This window comes from Chinchilla lanigera, unplaced genomic scaffold (assembly GCF_000276665.1).
Source record: "Chinchilla lanigera isolate Chin_1 unplaced genomic scaffold, ChiLan1.0 scaffold00001, whole genome shotgun sequence".
Lineage (NCBI taxonomy): Eukaryota > Metazoa > Chordata > Mammalia > Rodentia > Chinchillidae > Chinchilla > Chinchilla lanigera.
In genome coordinates, this window is record NW_004955402.1 from 22,978,085 (window position 1) to 22,999,880 (window position 21,796).

Below are 21,796 nucleotides of genomic sequence, written 5' to 3' on the forward strand. Positions count from 1 at the left end.
TTTTTTGGTTTTTCTCCGGTACCGGGAACCGAACTCACGACCTTGCGCTTGCCAGGCAGGCGCTTTGCCGCTGAGCTAAATCCCCAGCCCCACATAAAAGTTTTATAAAGAATGTTCAAGATCAAGGGCAGCATAGCATTTAGCATGACAATCACGATGACATTATCTCTGAAACACATGTAAATATCCATTTTAGTATAGAATAACTTTTTAGGCAGTTATCTTTATGACATAAGGAACTTTTACCTAATTTATTATCTTTGAACCATTTTCTGTTACCAGAGTGACATTTAAGTGGAATATATTTGTTTATAGATGTACTTTACAGATTATTTATGCCTAATTTCCAAACATTAGACATTGTCTGGACTGTACAGTGTTTAGGTATCTCTAACTGGTATAATACAATTACATAACAATTGCACAAGCACAGGCTTGAATATGTATCTGCATCATCTGGCTGACACAAACTGTCGTATTGGATTGGCACAAACAATTCATCACAGATAGCTGGAACACAAGGGAAAGCCAGATGCTTGAGCCTAAAAAAGTTTGTCATCATAAACAACTTCAGATGGAAGTTACCAGGATGGCGTTTTTCAGTTTTGCATCTTTAAAGAAGGCCTGTACACTTGGAAAATATATATAATTTAATATACCATGAGGTTAGCAATAATTGGTATCACAGCTATATGAAAATCTTTACATGTTTAATTTCTACTCTTAAGACAGATTTTAGAATCCTTTAACATGTTTGTAAGGTGTCACTATGTTAATAAGAGTTAAGGACCTCTGTACAGCTCTGAGAAGTTCATGAAACAGTGTTAATGACTATACCTAGACTTATTACCTGATACAAAAGTATATCTCATTTATTTGATAACTAAATGCTTGTTTAATCAAAGCCAACAGATGTAGAGCAAGTTTAAATATCAGAATTTAAATGTCAGAAATCAAAATGTTGAATTTACATTTGATCTTAGCCAAAAGGCCGAGAAGCAATAAAATGTTGAATTTAAAGAGATGTCCAATTTTGATCATTATATTTTTTAAGGTCTAAACATACATTTTACTAAAGAGAGCACATATTGTTACTTTGTATTAAGCCCATGTTGTCTGAATATATAAACTTTAAAGCTTAGATTCATAGTATAGCTTGCTTTTAGATGTATACATACATATATCTCCAAATATGTTATGTCATAAACCGAGATAATAGTTATTTAACCAATCACAAACTGATTAGTATAAACATTTCGTAGGTTAACATTCAAATACTCTTTAATTCTTAAAGCTCACTTTTTACTAACCAAAAACCTAACAATGAGAACACAAGAAACTTATTTTAGTAAAATATAGAACCTTTGTTTTTAAATCTAGTTTTGCAAGTTTAACCAAGAGCATCTCAATATTTTTAGAAAATCATATTGTTTTAGACATAGAAAAGTTAACATTTTAGTTATAGCCAAAATCACTTAGTTTAGATGCCTCATCATAACAGCTAACACTTTTTAAGACCCCCCACACATACACACTCACATGCACACATACGTTAAAATCTTTGATCAAGAAAACCTCTGCATTCCATTTTTCCATTTTTCCTTTAAGGGATAGGCAGGCCATTCATGGATGGAAAAAAAAAATATTAAACAGCTCTTCCTCAGAGTGTGAGGGTCGAACAACTTCCAGTGCTTAAAAATACTCCAAAGTAAGGGACATTGACATTGAATTTCCTCTCACTTGCAGACAGTAACAACCATCCATAGCAGAGGTAAACTTCCAAAACTTGTCCTCCAGCCTTAGACACACCCAAGAGCACAAGCTCCTTCCAAAGGTCTCAGTTGGAGCTCCAAAATGATATAGAAGACATGTAACTTCCAACCTGCTAAATGTTAGACGTGCTAAGTTTGTGTCCCTGAAATTGAAGAATGAATTCCAAAGGACAAAGGAGGTTAAGAATAGGAAAGGTGCTGAGCGTGGGGGTGCACACCTGTCATCCCAGCACTCAGGAGGCTGAGGCAGGAGGATTGTTGTGAGTTTGAGACCAGCCTGGGCTACAAAGTGAGCTCAAGGCTAGCCTGACCTGCATAGTGAGACCCTGTCTCAAAAAGACCAAAAGAATAGGAAAGGTTTATTTGGGGATAGGAGTAGTTCCTGAGAGACAGGAGGGACCCTGAGTGGGTTGCCCTATTCATGTATTTGTGGACTTCTGCCTCCCTGAACAGAAACTTCTCCAGGGAGTGAGCATGAAGGAGATTGACTTCTGTGGAAGTGGGGAGAGCAGAGGGCCCCTCGCAGGGCTCTTTCTGGAGAAGTGTAAAGGATGGCAGGAAGCCCTGAGACCTTAGCCTCAATGATCACATCAAAGGTGTTTTCAGATAGTACCATGCACTCGCCTTTGTAAAGAGGCCACTGCATCTTTACAGCTCAGAGGAAAGGACTGCATACTGTGTGGCAGCATTCCTCATAGTAAACCTGTACTTTTAAGAAGAGTTGGGCCAAAGACGTAGGCCAAGGACCTAGCTGCCTACCTCTGCCAAAGAGTTGCAGTCCTTCCTCTTTTTTTTAAAGATGTTATTGGGAACTCATTCAGACTGTGCCCTTCACTTTATATTCTATGATGAATGTAAATGTATCATCTCATTCCTCAGCTCTTTGGATAAAAATGATGTTCTGGATGGAGCACATTAACCCTGTGGATCAATGCTGTGTTCTTGTAGATACTCGAGGGTGTGAGCATGCGTTTCAGTGACCCAGGCTGGAGTAATTCTAAAGATGTATCATCCACCTGACTTAGTAGTTAATCATGTTGTATTGGGTCTTGGTGTGTGACAAATGATGTCATCAGCGTGACTCCGCCTAATTTGTAGGGCTTTGTCTTTTCCACATGGAGCTGGTCTTTTCCAACAGGGTGGCAAGGTTGGTATAGACTTCGGGCTTTTAGCAGTGGGGACAGTATGTTTTTCTTCACTTTTAATACAGTCATCAAAAGGAATAGTGGAGACAGGGAGTTTCAACCTCACAGAATACTTCAAAATCTGACCAGAGCTAGCCAACACGTCAAGACAGCTAAATGCAACATTATTTAGAATGACAATCTAAAATAAATCTAATGCTTAAGCAAATCGACTTCACAGAGTATCATACAGTCATTAAAATTATTTTTAGTGTAGCAACTTGGAAAAAGGCTGTTGTTAGGATAAATAAAATCAAATTTCAAACTTGTAGGAACATTTAAATGCATTTCTGATGCAGAAACTGGTTGCTTTCCACTGAGGAAAGGAATCAGGTAGCTGGAGGGACAGGAACGATTTTTCACCCTGCTGAACATCCATTTCTTGGTGCCTTGAAGATTTTACTCTGCCTCTGACTTGTGCTTGTTTGTGATTCAGATCCCATCCATCCTTCTTTAGTTTATTCATAAAAATACTGCTCTTTATTAGAACAAATAATACCATATTTTTGAATGCTGAGTTAAAAGCTGCAATTAAGTGCATTGTCTGAATTCCTAATTGTTGGGCTCTTTATCTTTTCCTTTAAGGTCATTGTTATCAATGCCAGCTATACCTTAGAATTGCCTTGGAGAATTGAAAAAATGACTGTACCTCAGCCCCACCCAGCTCACTGGAGCGGATCTTCTGAGGGATGTGTTTGGCAGATTTTTCAGGCTTCTCTTCTCTTCTCTTTTCTCTTTTCTCTCTTTCTTTGCTTTGAAACCATCCTAGACTTGCAAGCAACTTCTGAGGATATCACCTGCCTTCCCAGGCCCCTAATCTTTGTTCTTCAACTTTCATAGGTATCAGAAGAGTTTGTAGGGAGTGTTCATGTTGGCAGGGGCAAAGATCTTTTATGACAATGAGCTTTCACTAATTATATATGTATTTTTCAGCTGCCAGGAATCCAGTACATTCTGTTTCATTTTCACAGTTGGGGCAGGCTCTTGTGAAGTCAAGACTGGCTACACTGACTCTGAAAAGAACTCCTAGGGGCAACAGGCTCCTGGGAGACGGAGACACCCAATTTTCTTATTTATAAAGTGGGTATTCCCTGTAAGACTTGGAGGAGGAGAATACACATGCATGCTTTCTGGCACAGGAATGCTAAGTAATGTTAGTAATTCTGTCACTAGTCACGACCTGCAACACTGCTCTGATCTCTGTGCACCAGTGAAATCTAGTAGGAGAAAAAAGTGTCAAACAAAAGACAAAGTCTTATTTAATCATCAAAATTCACGCACTACTTGGGAATAGTAATGAGCTTGATTAAAATTAATAGGTTTTTTAAAAGTCGTAGAATATAAATCCTTTCTCATTAAAAGCATTTGGAAATAACTTTTCTTCATGGCTTTACTGTAGTATTTGTGACCACTCAGTGACTTCGTTTATTTACATTCTTATTTATGAATCTGATTTGTTTTCATTAACCTAAGCTTAAAGTCATTGAAAAACACCAGGCCTTGCCCCAGCCCCACCCTGTCCACTCTCAGTTCTCATTCCCAAGAAATAGCCACTCTCCAAGCTGAATCTCATGGTTTGTTTTTATCGTTCTACATAATTTGTCATCTTGCTGTATATTGATCTTTTACTTTTAGATATTTTCTTTTTACTTCCTGGAATGAAAGATGAGAATTTGTTCTTTTCTGTAACATTCCCTACAAGGTGCACACACATGAGCACATACATACACATACAGGCACAGAGAGAGGCGGACACATGTATGCACTCAGAGAGACACATACTCACACACAGGTATGGATGCATAGCTTGTACACAGACAGATACACACGGATACCACACAGGTACCCTCTCATGGTTGCAGTGCCTTTTGTTATTGTTGTGAAGTGCAGCATATCTGGCATTTACCTTGTTACAGTTGCTTCAGTATTGCTTAGTTAAGCTACATAGGGGACAGTGAGATCTCCTTTCTTATAGACTTTGTTTTTGTGGAATTGATAATTCCCTTATTGTTCACGTGTGTAGCTTTTCTGTGTTGTTTTAAAGCATGAACTTTGATAAAGCTAAAAAAAGTTATTCTACATTTTTTGGATGCAAAATTTCATCATTCAGATTTTTTCTTGTAGACTTCCATTCAGAAGCTCACCCCTCCAACCTTTCTCCATCTCCCCACACCCCTTTTTGGTTTTAGGACTGAGGAACAGTTGGTCCTCTGGCATGGCAGTGTGTATTTCACATCTGACTAGACACTCTGCAGCAGCCCTTCTGTTCTCAGACCTGCCCTCTTACAGTGTTCAGAAAGACCTCACTTCATGTTCTTCAGCCCTTTGGAGGTTTGCACTGTGAATTTACAAACCTACCAATGTGGCATTCACTTCTGCAAGAAACAAAGACACAGACCATAGCATTGAACAAAGCTAAAGAGGAGATGACAGCATGCCAAGAGTTTCAGTAACATTTCTGAAACTGAAATTGAGTGCACACATCTGGTCTGCTCTGTCCAGCTCTAAGTCACTTCTGCTCATCATTGATTCCCCAGTGGATGCTTTGCAGTCAGCATACCTGTCTGCAGAGCTGGGAGTGGGAATTGTCCCTGCCTGCTACCCTTGGTGCTACCATGTCCAGCCTCAGCAGCCTTGATCCTAGGAAGAACATATTGGAATAGAGAGTTTGCTCTCAATGGGGAAAATAAGAACAGTTAAAATTGCTAGGGAAGTATTCTGGGGTGAGGTGGGAGGAGTAAGAGGGAAACATTTTCAACATTTCATAATTTGCATAATTTTCAACATTTCACTCATTTGCTTTGATCACATCCATGTGATGTAACTACTACAATTCTTTTGGGTGAAAACATTAATACAGTTTTATTAAGAGATGTGTTTTCCACTTAGGCACTGACAATACTGGCTAAACTTCCATTTTAAAAAAGGCTGTTTATATATCAGAGGTAAATAAATGTATTTAATACAGCACAAAATTTTTAAAAATATTTGAATATAGGAACCATGTTGCCAGTCCTGCTGTCCTTGGGCTCCATGATGAGTCGGCAGTTACTGGAGCACACATTTAAGCCTTTAATGCACATACCTGGAGTCTGGCTGCAGCTACCATATGGAGAGAAGATATAAACAGACTGGGCTGTGACCTTCAGCAGAATGGCAAACTGATCTCTTTCCATCTGGAGTTTGTGTCTCCCTTCCTCTTCCTCCCTGTCCCTCTCCAGGTACCGTGTTAATGGTTGGAGCTACCTGACCATCTCAAGGGTGTTGCCCCCAATGCTAAAGCTCTGCATGTAAATACATGAAGATCATGTGCACCCTGGATGTGCACTTGCGTGTGCCCTGGCATTCAGATCAGCCTTCCCTGAGGGCCCTGTACTTTTCCAGTGTTTTCCAGGCCCCCTGTGGAGTTAATGAGCTTCTGTTCCTGTTGAACTCCTTTTGTCCTGAGCAGTGAACGGTGACAGGTGAGCCCAGCTCTGGCTTCTAGTGCAATTATAATTAACTGTGGGCCTCCAAGAAATCCCTTAGCTATGCATGCTTTTCTATCTTTGCATGGCCTTGGATTGTCTGTGACAAATCAACTTGTGACAGTGATCAGAACAGAGTAAATTTCCAACAAATGAGGTGAGTGCCCAGGGAACTGGAGTTTATCAGCCACACCAGCTCAGGGGTTTTCAGGCTGGATATGCTGATGGTTTTTCTTCTCTTCCTGGGAGACAGAAGAAGGAAGGACCAGTTGAATGTAAGGCATTAGAAATACTTTGAGAAGAAATCTAAAATGATGTGGATTCCTATATCATGGGTAAGAATGGAATAGAAAGTCAGGCTGTAAAAATTATTTAGCTTGTAGTTTTTAAACTGCTCACCAAGGCCTTCTGTGTTCTTGGAGGCTACTGGAAGGGGCAGAACAGGGTGATCCTGTCAGTATGAGGTCACAGAGGGATCCATTTCTGTTTCTCTGCACCGAGTTCCCAGGTCTGCACCAAGCTTTGCAGAGAATCCTGCTGTACACACCTCAGCTCTTGCTCAACCACAAGCAGTGGAACCACAAAACGGGGACCATCATCTTCCCTCTGTCATGGGGAAACCTGACATAATACTATTTAGTACTGACCAGTATGAGTCAGAAGAAAAGCACTGGTGTACAAGTATTCACCTTGAAAGGAGGATTATATTTTGCACCTGCATGTTGGTTTTTTGAGATAGTAAGGGAAGGATTGGAAAGAAGGAGATGGGCTGGATAGAACATGTTGCTACAGTTGAGTTCTAGCAGGTTGGGAATTAGGAAATAAAGTGAAAGGGTCAGAATGTTTTGGGAGTAAAGTAGTTTTAAGGGAATAGCTGTCAAAATGCATGTGAATTTGGTGAAAGAGACAGGTGCAGAAAGCATTGAAGATGTTTTGCTGTGTGTTGATGCCTGGTCAGGAGATCTTGATATGGACCTCAAATGCCTTTGAGGACTAGTTTGATATTGGACTTTCATTTTTATGTGCATGCAGTCATCCAGTGATGGGCTGTTGTGTGCCCTTCCAGTGCAGTCTGTAGCTGTCTGCATTGGTAGGTGGTTCACTGGAAAGAGCATCTTTAGATGTGGTCAAAAACTATGCAGTAAACATAAGCTTCTGTAAAGAACATCTGGTTTTTGCCAGAATTTTGGCTTAAACTCACACACTAAAGGTATCTGAATCCAGCAATAAAAAGGCAGTCTTCAAAAAAGGAAAAAAAAGGGAGCAGCTGTTGTAATTTGCTATTATTGGTAGAGCTGAAACCAATTCCAAAGAGTTTGACAGTCTTTCTCCAGAGGATGAGATAAAGAAACCACAGTGGCAGCTGGAGTGGGTGAATAGCCATGGGTTTGCTGAACTGCAAGTGTTTTTCTCTGAGTCAGTACCTGTTCTTTTTTGGTTTCTCTAGGAGATTCCCCAGAGCTTAGGAGAGTTAACATAGCTCAGGAAGTCACCGCCTGGAAATAGCAGAAGGCAGGCTTGTGTTTCAGCTTCATCATATAGTGTATAGCAGGCAAAGGTCTACAGTTTGTAGCCTCATAATCTATGTGCTATTTATTTCATTCGTAGCTTAAACATTCTTAACATTTAGGTGATCTGGAAAGCCTTAAGCTACACTGAATGGTAGGTTCTGGAGCCCCTAACCATGAGAATTTGGGAATCTGTAAACAGGTAGAGAAAAAAGGAGGTAGAAACAAGAATAGGTAGGTTGCTGAACTTTCTGGCCTACCCTTGCACCTATGCACCTGTACCATAATGTTCTGGATTAAAGCCAAGAGAATGGATTGAAATAATAGCTAGTGAGGTGCCAGTGGTCAATCCAGGTTCCCTCTGGAAGTATCTGAGTGTTCAGAGGAAATATACAAGCTCACAAGAATGACTCGTGAAGTGAGAAAGCAGAGTAGGTGGGGGATGTATCCAAAATGAGGGTGAGCAGAAGAGGTGAGAAGGGTAAGCTTGGGGTTGTCACAGGTTGCTTTTGTTTGGGTGTCTGCTTCATCTCCTTGTCCCCTGGAGTAAAACAAAAGAAATCTGAATGGTTATTGAAAAACGCTGTGTGGTGGTATGTACTTCCCACCATATGTCCACCCCTGACCTTTATGTGTGTAACCCCACATTAAGGGCTGCTGCAGAGATGTGGAAATTGGAATCAAGGATGGCAGTGTCTCTACATTAAAATAATTGCTCACTTCTGTTGAGGGCCTTTTCTCTGCCCCTGCATTAGTCTCTTGACCTTTTTGTTGCAGTGAAGGGAAACAGGGCAGCCTCAAATGTTTTAACAAAGCACAATCATTTATTGAGTGTTTGTATGGAAAATTCAAATATTTTCCCCATGAAATCTACAAGTAGCTCAGTTGAACCATCTTGGCTAAACTAGATTTTATGACTCTTTCTTACCACCTTCTTTTTTAAATCTTCAAATATATTTCAGTACTTTCCACCTTGTAAAAAAAGGTCTCTGTGGAACTCCACCTGTGTTGAGCTGCACTGTGACTTCAGTCATGTATCCTTTCACATTTGGGAATATTTGTGCTATTGCTAAGCTTTTCTTGGCTACACTGCCACTTGCTCTGACCCTGACTTTCCCTAGTGGTAGCTTTCATGGCAGTGCTCTCAGCAGTCTGGAGTTGAGTGACAGTCCCTTGGCCGTTTAAGACATCTGCTTTGTGGGAAGGTTCTTCTTTAGGTCCTTGTCCTTTCTGCACTTTCTCTCTTTCACCTGTTCTCTCCTGCCTGTGTCTGTAGGCAGCATTTCTATGTAAACTCTGTTTCCTTCCCTTTGGGGAGCAGCATCTAGCCTAAGACAAAAGATATCATTACCCTTAAAGAGGAGTTTGCAGTTTAGTTGGGGAAAGAAGTAACTCATTCACGGGAGTGCCAACCAGATAGGCCAGGATAAAGTGGCCAACCACACAGTGAGGGCGAGGCATAAGTACAGCCATCTTTACATAAGCACATCTTGACCAACACAGGAGTATGTATATGATGGTGGTGCCATAGGATTATAATGGAATTGAAAAATTTGTCTCACCTAGTGACATCACATCACAACACAACACATTACACACATGTTTGTGGTGATGTTGGTGCCAGTTTTTAAAAGTTTACTTCTACATATAAAAGCAAAGTTTACTGTGAGACAATAAGGTGTGTTACCGCAGTGATAATGATACGTCTTATATTTACAGTATCTTTTGATGGTATCAAGAGGCCATTTTCAGTGAATGATCTGTCCAATCTAGGTTTTTGCAAGTACAGTCAATGATGTCTGCACAACAGAATCACTATAGCTGCGGCTCCAGAAGGTATGTCTCCCATTAAGTGACATGTGACTGTAGAGTGCTGAGCATGATGAAGAGAATTACAGGAAAACTTGATCAATGAACTCCTGTGCATACCCAGAACTTGGAGTTAGGTGAATTGCTTTTTTGACTGGGCTGCCTTTGTGGAGACTTAGTCTATAGTTGCCAATGTGTCTTCCCATCAAACCTTCATCATGCAGAGTGCTCACGTCTTCACAGATGGCCCTACAGTGCAGGAGAAAGATTTCAGCCAACTTTTCTAGTCCTCAATCCTTGAAGGGGGAAGAGAGGAAGGGAGGTTGTGAAACGAGCAAGTATACAAGCGACGTGTTTTGTTTTATACATTTTACTCTTTTTTGTTTTGTTTTGTTTTTTGTTTTTTTCTGGTACCAGGAATCAAACTCATGACCTTGCGCTTGCCAGGCAGGCACTGTGCCACTGAGCTAAATCCCCAGCCCCTGTTTTATACATTTTACAAAGTGAACTTAACTGTACAATACTCTTAAACTTACAGAAAAATTGCAAGGGTAGTGTAGGGAGTTTTCTTATACATCTACTCAGTTATTTTTATTATCAAGAGCTTATATTGATAAACTTTGGTCACAACTGATGTTACCTAAAGTTCCATACTTTACCCATATCCTCCTCATTTTTTTAATCTAAAGTCATTTTCCTGCTTCAGAATCCATCTAGTACACCACATTACATTTAGTTGACCTATCTCCTTAGGCTGCTTTGGCTATGACAGTGTTTCAGACTTACTTTGATGATTTTGATGATCTTGATTCTGAGCAGTACTAGTTGGGTATTTTGCAGAATAACCTTCAGTTGGGATTTTTCTCACACTTAGAATAGGGTTGCAGGTGGGAGACCAGGAGGTAAAATGCCATCGCTGTCACATCATGTCAAGGGTGTATGTTGCCCACATGGTTTACCAGTGTTGATATAACCTGGAACATCAGGCCAGTGGAGGGTTGAGCAGGTTTCTCCACTGTGAAGCTGCTTTCTTTGTCTCTTCTTCGTACTGCTTCCTGGGGAGGAAGTCACTATATGCAGCCCAGATTCAAAGGCGTAGTTAGTTATGTGTCTCCACCTTGAGGGGAGATGGGGAGATTTGTCTGTTTTGCTGGTATTGTTATCGAGTCACTTATTCATATCAGTATAGACATGTTGATGTTATTTTCTACTTTGGATTATAATCCAAGAGTATATTTAAACAGAGGTTTTGTAAGTCACAGGTCAGTATACATATGTGAGACATTAGTGTAATCAGTGTGTTACATGTTACCCTGGAGGTCATTTTCCCGTGAAGCATTACTATAAGCTGTTTTCCACAGGGCCCCAGCAAGCTATGGATCACACTGCAAGAGCACGTGTTCCATTTCTGCCATGAGATCTCTCAGCTGTCACTTTGAATCCTAATTCCCCTATTGATTACTGTGTAATCTCAGACAACTCGCTAAACCTCTCTCTGAGCATCATTTTCTAATGGGTCAGATCAAGTCATTAAGGTTGGTGTCAAAAGGTTTAATGAGAAGTTAATAGAGCAGTGCCTGTGAAGCTCAAAGCAGGGACAAAGCTGACCACTTGCTTTCCTTTCACTCCCAGGCGTGACTTTGAGGCTGCCTTCTTCCTCCAGGAGACAGCCAGTATCTGCTTACTCCTCCTCTCTCTCCACCTGTTTCTAAGGGTCAAGAGAAACACTAACAGTGCAGGCACACAGATAGAAGATTTCCTTCATCCCTTGATCTTCTTTTTCCAATAGATTTTTACTGGGAGAATGAAGTTGATTACTATCTGTGAATGTTGGGTGAACCTGAACTTTGACTCAGGCTGGTCTTATTCCCAAGTCTTTGGATTCACTCACTTTGCCCTTGTGGTTTGACAGTGACTTCACCCAGGAGTGTGTTGCCCAGCACTGAACCTCAGTTATGTAGAGGAGGACATAGGAACTCTCTGAGAGAGTGCGAAGATTACCCACCCGTGCTTCTCAGAGTATCTAAATTTTCTTTTTTGGGCTAGACTGGGAATCTCTCCAACACAGGAAACATTATTTTCACAGGGAAATTTCTCTTTCACTTCAAATAACTAACTTACTAATAAGTTTTTGGAATGTAGGTAGTTTGCCTTGCAGAATTGGTGTTGTGCCTGTCTGTTTTGTAAGATAAAGCAGATTTCCAATGAGGAAGGGGTGATGTAGTGGAAAGAGTACAGCACCGGGAGTTGGAAGGCCTCTGCCTTAGTCATGGATCTGTCACAGTTACTGTGATCCTGAGCCAGTCCCTTCTAAGCTTGAGGTTTTCATTTCTTTTCAATAAAATCAAGTTGGACAAGAAAATCTTAAAGATCCATTGCAGAATGTATTATCCACTATAGAATAGTATGCAAATGTGAAAGTAGTTGTAATTTTTGGATGATTTTAAACAAACCTTTTTTTATTAAAACTGCTTTCTCATTTTTCTGTAGAAAGTCCTGGGCTGCCTTAACTTTTCTTTATCCTCTGGCCTATGTGTTCACTTGGAATGCTTGTTGGCCAGGTGATGTAGAATAATGGAGATATACCGTACCTTCTGCCGCTTAGTAGAACTACTATGGATATGAGTAAACAGACTTCTCTCCAAACTACCTTGTTTCAGTTCTCTGAACTTTGATATACTAGACGGCTGAAGGTATATCAAAGTACTTCACATCCTAGAACTTTCCCAGTAGTTTAAGGACAGCAATAAACAGTAACTTTCCCATTGGTCCCTTCTTTATTGTAAGTCTGATTTGCCTGATTTCTAGATTTTAATGTATATTTACAACTTTGTTAATGGGAACTCTTATTTCCAGAAATTAACACAGTGAGTTATAAATTTTAGTGAAATCCAAAGTAGTTAGGTGGCTATCTTACATTTTCATGGTCTTTGTTCAGTTAAAATTGATTACTTAAGAATTCCTTTTTGATAGCCTTGTCTACTGGGACAAGCTTTTAGCTCAGGTGCCAATTTATTTGCCAGAATAAAACTTTTTTCAGTGAGTTTTTGATGCTCATAAGTGTAGAAGACCCTGGAAATTGGAGAAATTATATTCCAATCATTTATCAAAAGTGCTTCAGAAATGGATAAATATTACATTTTTTTTAGAAGAGTATTTTTCCCTTGGGTCCCTGTTTGTTGACAAAATAGTCAGAGACATACAGGTTGCTCAGAAAATAGGTTTTTAAGCTAAAAGGAAATCCATAGTCTCAATGGCCATGTTATCTTTCAAAGATAGAGCAGGAAGTTTTTGCAAAGAGATTAAATAGGAGAAAACCAGCTTTAGTTTTATTTTCTCAGAAGAGCCTCACATTTCTAATTCCTGGTATTTGATGTGGAGCATATCTGTGGCCAGGTTGATAATTCTTTTGGGAAACATGCCACTGTACTTAAGTTTTCAGATGATTATGTCAATACTGACGTGTCAAAGAAATGAACTGTGTACCTCTCTGATAAAAGATATCTGGGGAAAGGATTAGCAAAGGACAAGTCAGTTAGAGCAATAAACATTCCTTTCATTAATAACGTTCAAACGGTTCCTAAGGACATTTTACCCTTAAAATTCTCCCAGAAAACACTTACTGCTACTAGAGATTCATGGGAAGGCTGATCTCTGGACATTTCTGGAAGCTTCATGTGCACTATGCAGGGGGTGCCATGTGCAGCCTGGATCCAGGACCCAGGAGGCTCAGGCCAGGGACAGATCGGCTTCTTCTGAGTGAATCAGACCCAGCCAGGGAAACTTGGGTCAAGGGGATGAAAATTCCATCAACTGACACTTAGGAGACATTGCGTTTCTTTTCCTTTAGTGACTGCCAGTGTGATAACTTGTAGGAGTGGAAATGATCTGTGTGCAAGTGGAGAGAGAGAGGTAGTGCCAGGGACAGAAGGCCTGGAGAGAGACGTGGATGGATCCCTAGCGAATGGTAGAGACAGGAGGACGCAGGAGGAGGTGGAAGAGGAGGCCCGTGGCTTGGCTTCAGTGGACACAAGAAAAAAGGGTCCATCTCTCAGCCTTATTTGTCTCCCCTTGTCTCTCCTCTCCTCCTGTTCCTCCTGTTAGTACCTTAGGGCCTCAAATACATACAGAGATAGTGGTTGTTGTAGCTTGTGTGTAGGTGTCCTGCTAAAACCTCTTTCACTCATAGGTGGGGCTTTTCAGAGGTGGCTGGATCTAGGTTGTGTGATGCTGGGATTAAGGGTGCCCCATACTAGGTGTGAGTGCTACCCACCTTGAGGGTGAATAGCCTGAATGGAATATAAAGGACAGAAAGAGGGAGGCTGTTGTTGCTTGCTGCTTTGCTGCCTTTTGTCAGCCATGGACAGTTTCTCCTCTGTGATGCCCCTCTGCCATGCCACTCTGCCTTGGAGCAGCCAACTATGGACTGAAGCCTCTACAAATTGTGAGCTATGATAAACTTTTCCTCCTTTAACTTTGGGTGCCAGATGTTTTGTCTCAATAATGAGAAAAGTGACTAAGCCAGGGGACTTTTAACACCATTCTTTCTCTAATCCTCATACACAGAGGCAAACTACCAACGGGTATTTAAAACCTTTTAAATAAAAGCAAAGTAGAAATATAAAAAGTGGTGGGATGATTTTAGGCAAAACAAATGGAAAGACATCGATCTTAGTACTTTAAAGGAAAACAAGCAACAATGTTTATGGCTCCTTCTTGTGATCATGGCCCAGAAGGGGCTTGGGCAGGGCTGAGACTATGACCTGGGCTGCCTTCAGCAGTGCTTTGGCGTGAGAACCAGGAGTTGGCACAGAAGGTACAGGGCCACTTGGGTCCATGCTGGGAGATCTTGTAGTTCATTGCTGTGTCAGGCAAGGGGGATAGTGGGAAAAGGTGGCTAGGCTCACTAAATATCCATGAGAGATTTATCATCCATACGTTGATTTTTTTTTTTTATTTTTTAGAGTTTTTTTATTTTTATTTTTTTGAGATAGGGTCTTACTATGTAGTGCAGGATGGCCTTGAACTCATGTATGTAGTCCAGGCTGGCCTCGAGCTCATGGCAGTCTTCCTGCCTCAACCTCCTGAGTGCTGGGGTTACAGGTATGTGCCATCACACCCAGCCCATACACTGATTTAAGCCAAGGATCCCAAGTATGTCTTATTCTAAGGGCCAGTGCTTATTGACCAATACCAGAGTTCTGGAATGCTGTGTTTAGAATGATCAGAGCTCTTGTCTTGGCTTAGTTGGGTATCAACCATGAAGACTGTGAGAGAGATGTGGCTTTTTTCTTCTCTAACATAAATCCTTCTAAATCATAGTAACCTCAGATTTTTCTTCCTCTCTCATCATACATAGATACATCTTACCTATTCAGACCATGTCTGAGGTTGGATCTGATCTCTGTTATAAACCATAAACTTAGAGCTAGTTCTCAGGGTAGATAATATGGTCCCTTGTGTGCCACGAGTCTGCCTTCCCAGCCCTCTTCACTTGTGTGCTATTTTCCCTCTTTGCTGTCCTCCCTGACCCCATGCAATTTCATATAATCTTGACATTGCCAAAGAAATGGGCAGAAAGCTGTCTACACCCCTGGTTGGGGTGGGACTCCTTCAGTCTGTGTTACCCCAGGGAGAGGGAGAATCCTAGGATGTCCCACAGGTCCAGGCTTCACTTAAAATGGGCAAATGTGTTTTCCAGTCTTGGATGAATCCCTGCATGTGTTTGGATACTTAGGCTGGTTTTCCCAGACCTGACCACTCCTGCTGAGCAGCAAAAGTCCAGCTCTTTAGATAGGGGAAGACCTTGCATTTTTTGGTGATGATTCTAGGGAAGCAAGGGGGCAAGCTTCCTTCCCTTCACTTTTGTCTTATGAGACTGAAGAGTCCCCCTTGGCTTTCATTTCACTTTTCTACTCCTCTCCTAGTAATTCAGATAAACTGTCTGCTCCAGCTAGCATCATCTCTGGAGGAGGCCATGAGGTAGTATGGGAACTCAGGGGCAAAGACTTTGAGCTCCGATAGCAGGGACTCAAATCCCAGCTCCTTGGCTTAGAGGGAAGGTCACATGACCTTTCTGTCCTCAGTTGGCTCAGTTTATGAAACAAGAAAACACTGTTGCTTTCTCATAGCACTGTCGTGAGGATTGGTTAAGAGCACATGTGAAATGTGGGCGCACATGCAGCATCCTAGAAGTACAGAAGTGCTGACGTTTGTGTTACTAAATGAGTGTGACCTTGTCCTCTAAGACATGCTAGTCTTATTTAACATCCTACTCTTGTGAAACCTTGGTGCTCTCCTGCTTCAGGAAGGGCGGGAAACGACTCTAGGTACCTGACACGTAAGCACTGCCTGTGGCAAGGGGTCTTCACTGGACACCCTGCAGAAATGGAGACACTTACTAAGTCTGAATGCTAAAATACCTCTGATGATTTGCAGTCTGAAGGCCGAGGACAGGTCTTTTCCTCAGAAAGACAGGTGAGCGGAACCCAGGCTCCCCCAGGCTGTCCTTTCCCAGTCTACAGAGGCATGAAGAGGCTCCTTGGAATAGGAAGGTGTCTTGGTTACTTTTCTCTCATTGCTGGGACAAAATACCTGACGCCCAAAATTAAGGAAGGAAAGGTTTATTTTGCTTACAGTTTGTGGAGGTTTCAGTCCAGACTTGGCAGATTACAAGGCAGAGTGGCACAGCTCATGGCGGCAGAACACAGCAAAAGCAACAAAAAAAAAAAACACACACCAGGGCAGGAATGGAGGAGGAATGGCCTCAAGCACCCTTTTTCTCTCCCTTACATATGCAAACTATCCACCCCAGGGTGGGTGTAGCTGTCACACCCACAAGCAGTCAAACCCTAAAAGCCTGCCCCATGGCCGCTTGATGACAGATTCAAACCATAACAGAAGGAAAGCAAGGTGATTGTTGGGTTTCAAGTGCTACCTCAGTGGCAGTCATATTTTTCCTTCTGGGGGCCTGGTTTGCCTAGAGGGTCTCTGATGTCCTTGTCACCTTGACAACTTTATGCTGAAGCTACATATATAGTGGATGCCTCTGGCCTAGCCTGGGTCATGCCTCAAGGAGGCCCGGATGGGGAGTGGTGAGGACATAACCATTAGGGGAAAATGTAGTACTAAGAATAGCCAGCTATCCACGGTGATAAGGGCCCAGATAGTCAGGGACGTCAGTTGGGGACAGGGAAGGTGGAGGTGGTAGGGAAAGAACAGGGTGATAAGATAGGGGCTGTGACACAGGAATGCACAGCTGGAGCTCTGGAGATGCTCAGAGCCTGTGGTGGGTGAGGGGGCTGCTGGAACCCTCTGGCTATGCCCTGTGGGGGTGAGCAGGTGGGAAGAAAGGGCTACCTCCAACCTGAGCACATCGCAAACTCAGAGCCAGCAGCATTTGAGGAATCTTACCATACATTGGCACCTCATTCCCTATGCTTACAGGAAAAGGAACATGTAAACAGTCACATGAGGGACCATCTTGAGGAAGTGGCAGAGTTTTATTATCCCCAGCTCTCTGGCTTCTCCCTCAGTCTTCCTGGTATCCCCACCACAGCCCTGCTATGGCTGCTGTAGCTTCATGTCCACTGCTCAGTTCTTGGGAGCACAGGGTGTCTCAGAGCGGGCTGGCCAAGGGTACAGGTGTTCGTCAACCCCCAGGAACACTGAACACCTTCTAGGAAGCAGGCCTGGGAACTTCCAGACTGGGCTTGTACTTTCCTGGAGTCTGGGGAGGAGAAGGAACAGCCAGGGAGTACAAAGGGGTTGTACAAGGAAACGTAGATGCTTGTATTCATTTCAGATTGTGGCAAGCACCAGGAAGGAATTGAGTAAGGAGGCGTGAGGTTGGCATCTCAGGTCTTCAATGTTGCTGTGCTTCTGGGTTTCCTGTTTAAAATCATGATCACTCTGATGCTTACTGAGACTTAGGGTGAATACTGTGCTTTATATATACCCCCTGTCCTCAACCCCGCCCCCAGTTGAGTGCAGGTGCAGAGCTATACAGTTAGTAGATATTGACCTTCTTGGTGTCCAGTGATTACTATTTACTTCTTCATTGTGAAACTTAGGGAGATGTTTCCACATGGCTAGGATTGTGGATTTGGATACAGACTAAGGGAAATGTGCCAGTCATGCTCAGGATCCCTGGCCTTGTTTACAGCCTCCCCCTTGCACTGACCAGCCAACGGGGACAGGTGTTCTTGCTAGGACTGTGAGGTTGAGGCCAGCAGAGGTTCTGGATGCACTCCTCCCTCACCTTGATCCCATGCACAGCAGACTTTCTCAAGGGCTTCCCTCAAGGTATTTCCCTACCTTGCACTCGAGTAGGGGGAGTTCCAAGATGGCATGTGTGGGACACAAACATCAAGCTGCTTCATAAGAGCCCAGGGAACAACCCCTTTGTACTCAGCTATCGCTCCACCAAGAGGCGGCTGATGTCGCACAAAAATAACTCAGCAGGCATGGTCAGGCTTGACGGGGGCTTGCAAGGCCTTTGGTTGAATCTTAATATGAAACCAGTTGGTGCTCTGACCAGGATTTAAGGGCCTTCAAGTTGTTCCGGAGTTGTGGGCTTCGGCAAGCCCTGAGGGAAGTTGTTGGAGGGTTGAGGGGGTAGTAGTGGGTCTGTGGGGAAGCGCCAGTCCTCTGTGGCTAAGCCAGAATAAGCATGATTATTTCCACAAATCAAGCCATTTTCATGCATATTTCCCCTTGTGTCCTGATCTGTGTAATTATGGAATGCATATGTGTGGGAAGGAGTCTTTGGAAAACTAGTTCCTGTTCTTTGTCAAGAGGCTGAAAAGCTTAGGAAATAGGGTTGTGAAGAAATTCTGTAGTGGAGAGTCCGCAGGAATTCCAGGTTGGCAGGAGGCAGGCTATGCTGCCTTGCTGCTTTGTCCCCTGGAGCTTAGCAAAGGTCGGATGGGAACCGTGTTGTAAAAGGAGTAGGTGTGAAAGTGGTGATGAACAGATTTTGCGGGGATACTGAGGATTGAACCCAGGGCCTTCCTATTGATCTACATCTGCAGCCCTCTTATTTATTTAATTTTTATTTTGAGATCGATTTTCACTAAGTTGCTATGTTATCCAGGATGGGCTTACACTTTCAACCTTCCTGCCTCAGCCTCCTAGAGTGCTGGGGTTATAGGCATGTGGCACCATACCCAGCTAGGTGAGCATTTTCACGTTAAAGTTGAGAGGTCTGGAACTTTTGAGCTGGACGCATACCCCTTTTCCTCACTGTTGTCACCTCAGAGGTGTCCCATGACACCATAATGAGTGATATTCCATTGTCTCTCAGTTCCTAGTTCCTTCAGATGTGCTGGGAAGGAGCTGAGTTTGCTCAGAGAAGACAAAGGGTATTATGGTTCCTAAGACAGTTGTCCTGTAGCACTTAAGAATTCTCCTAGTAGAACTTTCTCAAGTCTTGGTGCTCACTCAAGCCTATGCAGTTCCATGATTGCAGGACATATTGAAAATTTTCTTACCTTTGTTTTTGGCTTTTTGAGACAGGGTTTTGCTGTGCAATTCAGGCTGGTCTCAAACTTGCAGTGATCCTCCTGCTTCAGTCTCCTGAGTGGTGGGATTACAGGCATGTGCCATCACACCAGACAAAATAAATTTTATTATCTTAAGAGTGTTAACTGGTGTGGTACTCAGTGATATGTACAGATACTGAATCCATTCGGTGACTTTGTATGTTCCCTGGTAAGCAAAACGAGACAAGGTCCTCTGCTGAGATAGGGCAAACAATGACAGTCAGGGCTCAGTTCAGATTTCTGTTTAGCTCTAAAATCAGGCAGAGTCTTAAAGATCTCCAGATAGTGACGTTCTCCCTGGGAGGAAAGACAAGAAAGCCAGGTTCATGGAGCTGGACATGAAGTAACAAGCAAAGAGTCTTGCAGGTGGCTGGTGGTATTGAGTAAATGAAAAGTAGCTGGGCTAACATCACCTTCCCATGCAGTCTTTGCCTACAGCTTGCTGAAGAGGTGGTGGTATCTGGAGTGGGTCACCTCTTCAGAGGAGAAACCTCTCAGGTATTCAGTTTTGGCTTACAATGCCCATGAGGACTCCCATGTGGCTTGCATACTTCTTTGTCCCAGAGTTGACAGTGCTAATGCATTTTTGCCTTAAAATAAAAGGGCAGAGGTTGTATGCTTTCTCAGTGGGTGGATAGGGGAAGATGAAGATGCTACCTGTGGTACATGGCCGATCCCATAAGGCAGAACGTGAGTCCATGCCACATGGATGTTGTTCTAAGTGTCAAGAGCTGGTGACATCTTTGCGTCTTCTTCTGTGACACACCGTCTCATCCCAAGGCCTCACACCCTCCCTCGTGACCTTGCCTTCCTCGAGCTGGCTTGCATTCTGCTTTACTGTCTGCTCCCTCAAGCTTTCCTGCCCCAGGCTTCAAGGTTGCTGTGTGTGCAAACCACCCCCACTATATCTCTTGTTCACCTAGAGTCCAGAACAAGTGGTTGTCCATCAGCTGCCTCGTCCTAGTGGCCCCTGGACTTCTCCTGAGCATTCTGCTCACTTAGAACAAAACCAACCATGCAGTTAGCATCAGTACAGTGGGCTATTCAGCATTTCTCAGAGTAAAGACGCCTTTTGTCCAGAGTGCTGACTTTGGAACGTTCTTCTTGAGGTTTTGGTGTAGGGAATTAGAATCACCAGGGCAAAGACAGCAAAAGCGAACTTCCCTGTGGGAAAATGACCCTGTTAAAGGTGGTTGGTTTTCTGCTACTCCCACAATTGCTTGCTGTCTATCCACAGTATAAGTGATATTTTCTTTGCAACACATGGAAAGGTTATTTGTTTTAGGGACATAACTTCCAGAGTACAATTTTGTTTCCATACCAAAGACTTTTACATAAACAAGATGATATGAGTAATGATTTTCATAGCTTTTGTGGGCAGTAACAAAATACCTGTGCAAGGCTCCAGCCTAGGTGGAGAACAAGTTGCTGTTTCCAATCATTTCAGTACCCAGGGATCCTGAAAGTCAGCCAGTTCTTGTTGAGAGGATAAAATCCTCAAACTCAGAAAATGTTGCTTGAAAAAAATGAAAAGTCGCTAACCAAACTTAAAAAAGAGCGCTAATTGCAAATTTCACATTTCCACATGGCATGTATTGTCATAATCTTAAATAAGACTTCTACATGATTTCTTTTATGAACTTTCCAGTGTGAATTAGTATCTGTTAGTGTTTTTACCGTTCATGTCTGAAGGAGATATGCGAGGAAGCTCGGGGTTGTTGGTGTTGATATCCTGCCAGCAGTCTTAAAATAGTCCCTTGTAAGTTACCATGACAACATGCATCTTTTATGAATGAGAAGAAAACTATCTTGTGTAAGGTCAGATATTTAGTATGTGAAGAAGCTAGAATTTTAAAAACAGCTCTATTGAGGTAAGTTTACATGCCACAGAACTCCTCCTTTTAAATGATACAATTTAATAGTTTTTAATGTATTCAAAAAATTGTGTAGCCACTGCCCGTACCTAATTCTAGAATATTTCCATCATCCCTGTAGGAAACCTCATACTTCTTAGCAGTCATTCCTCAATCTGTCTTCCTCCTGGCCCTAGGGAATCTCTGACCTACTTTCTGTCTGTGTTAGTCATCTTTCTATTGCTGTGATAAAATACCTGAAAAAATCAAATTAAGGGAGGAAAGGTTTATTTGGGTTGCGGTTTCAAAGGTTTTAGTCTATGGTCAACTGGCTCTGGTGTTTTGGGGCCTATGGTGAGGCAGAACATTAAGGCAGGAGTATGGCATGGAGCAGAGGTGCTCACTTCATGATGATTGGAGAGGAGAAGAAAGAAGAGGGGTCCTGGGACCCTAATATCCCCTTCAAAGGCTGGTCCCCAAATGACCTAGCTTCCTCCCACACACTTTCACCTTTTAAAGGTTCACCACCACGTCCCAGTAGTGCCACAGACTGACCACTATGCCTTCTGTATGTGGACCCTTAGTGGACATTTAAGATTCAAATCATAACACAGTCTATGCATTTGCCTATTCTGGAAAATTTATACAAACAGAATCATAT

At 42.5% G+C, this 21,796-nt stretch overlaps 1 protein-coding gene across 9 annotated transcripts in view; it reads left to right on the forward strand.

Moving 5' to 3' along the window:
• Positions 1-21,796, forward strand: part of Fhod3 (formin homology 2 domain containing 3) — a 455,934-nt gene that overhangs the window by 156,025 nt on the left and 278,113 nt on the right. Inside the window, exon 1 of one of the 9 annotated variants that reach the window (XM_005372821.2) lies at positions 6,402-6,420. The exons of the other annotated variants lie outside the window; for them this stretch is intronic. The gene's annotated coding sequence lies outside the window, so the exon portion shown is untranslated. Of the gene's footprint in view, positions 1-6,401; positions 6,421-21,796 lie in introns of those variants that run through there. 9 annotated transcript variants of the gene reach the window in all.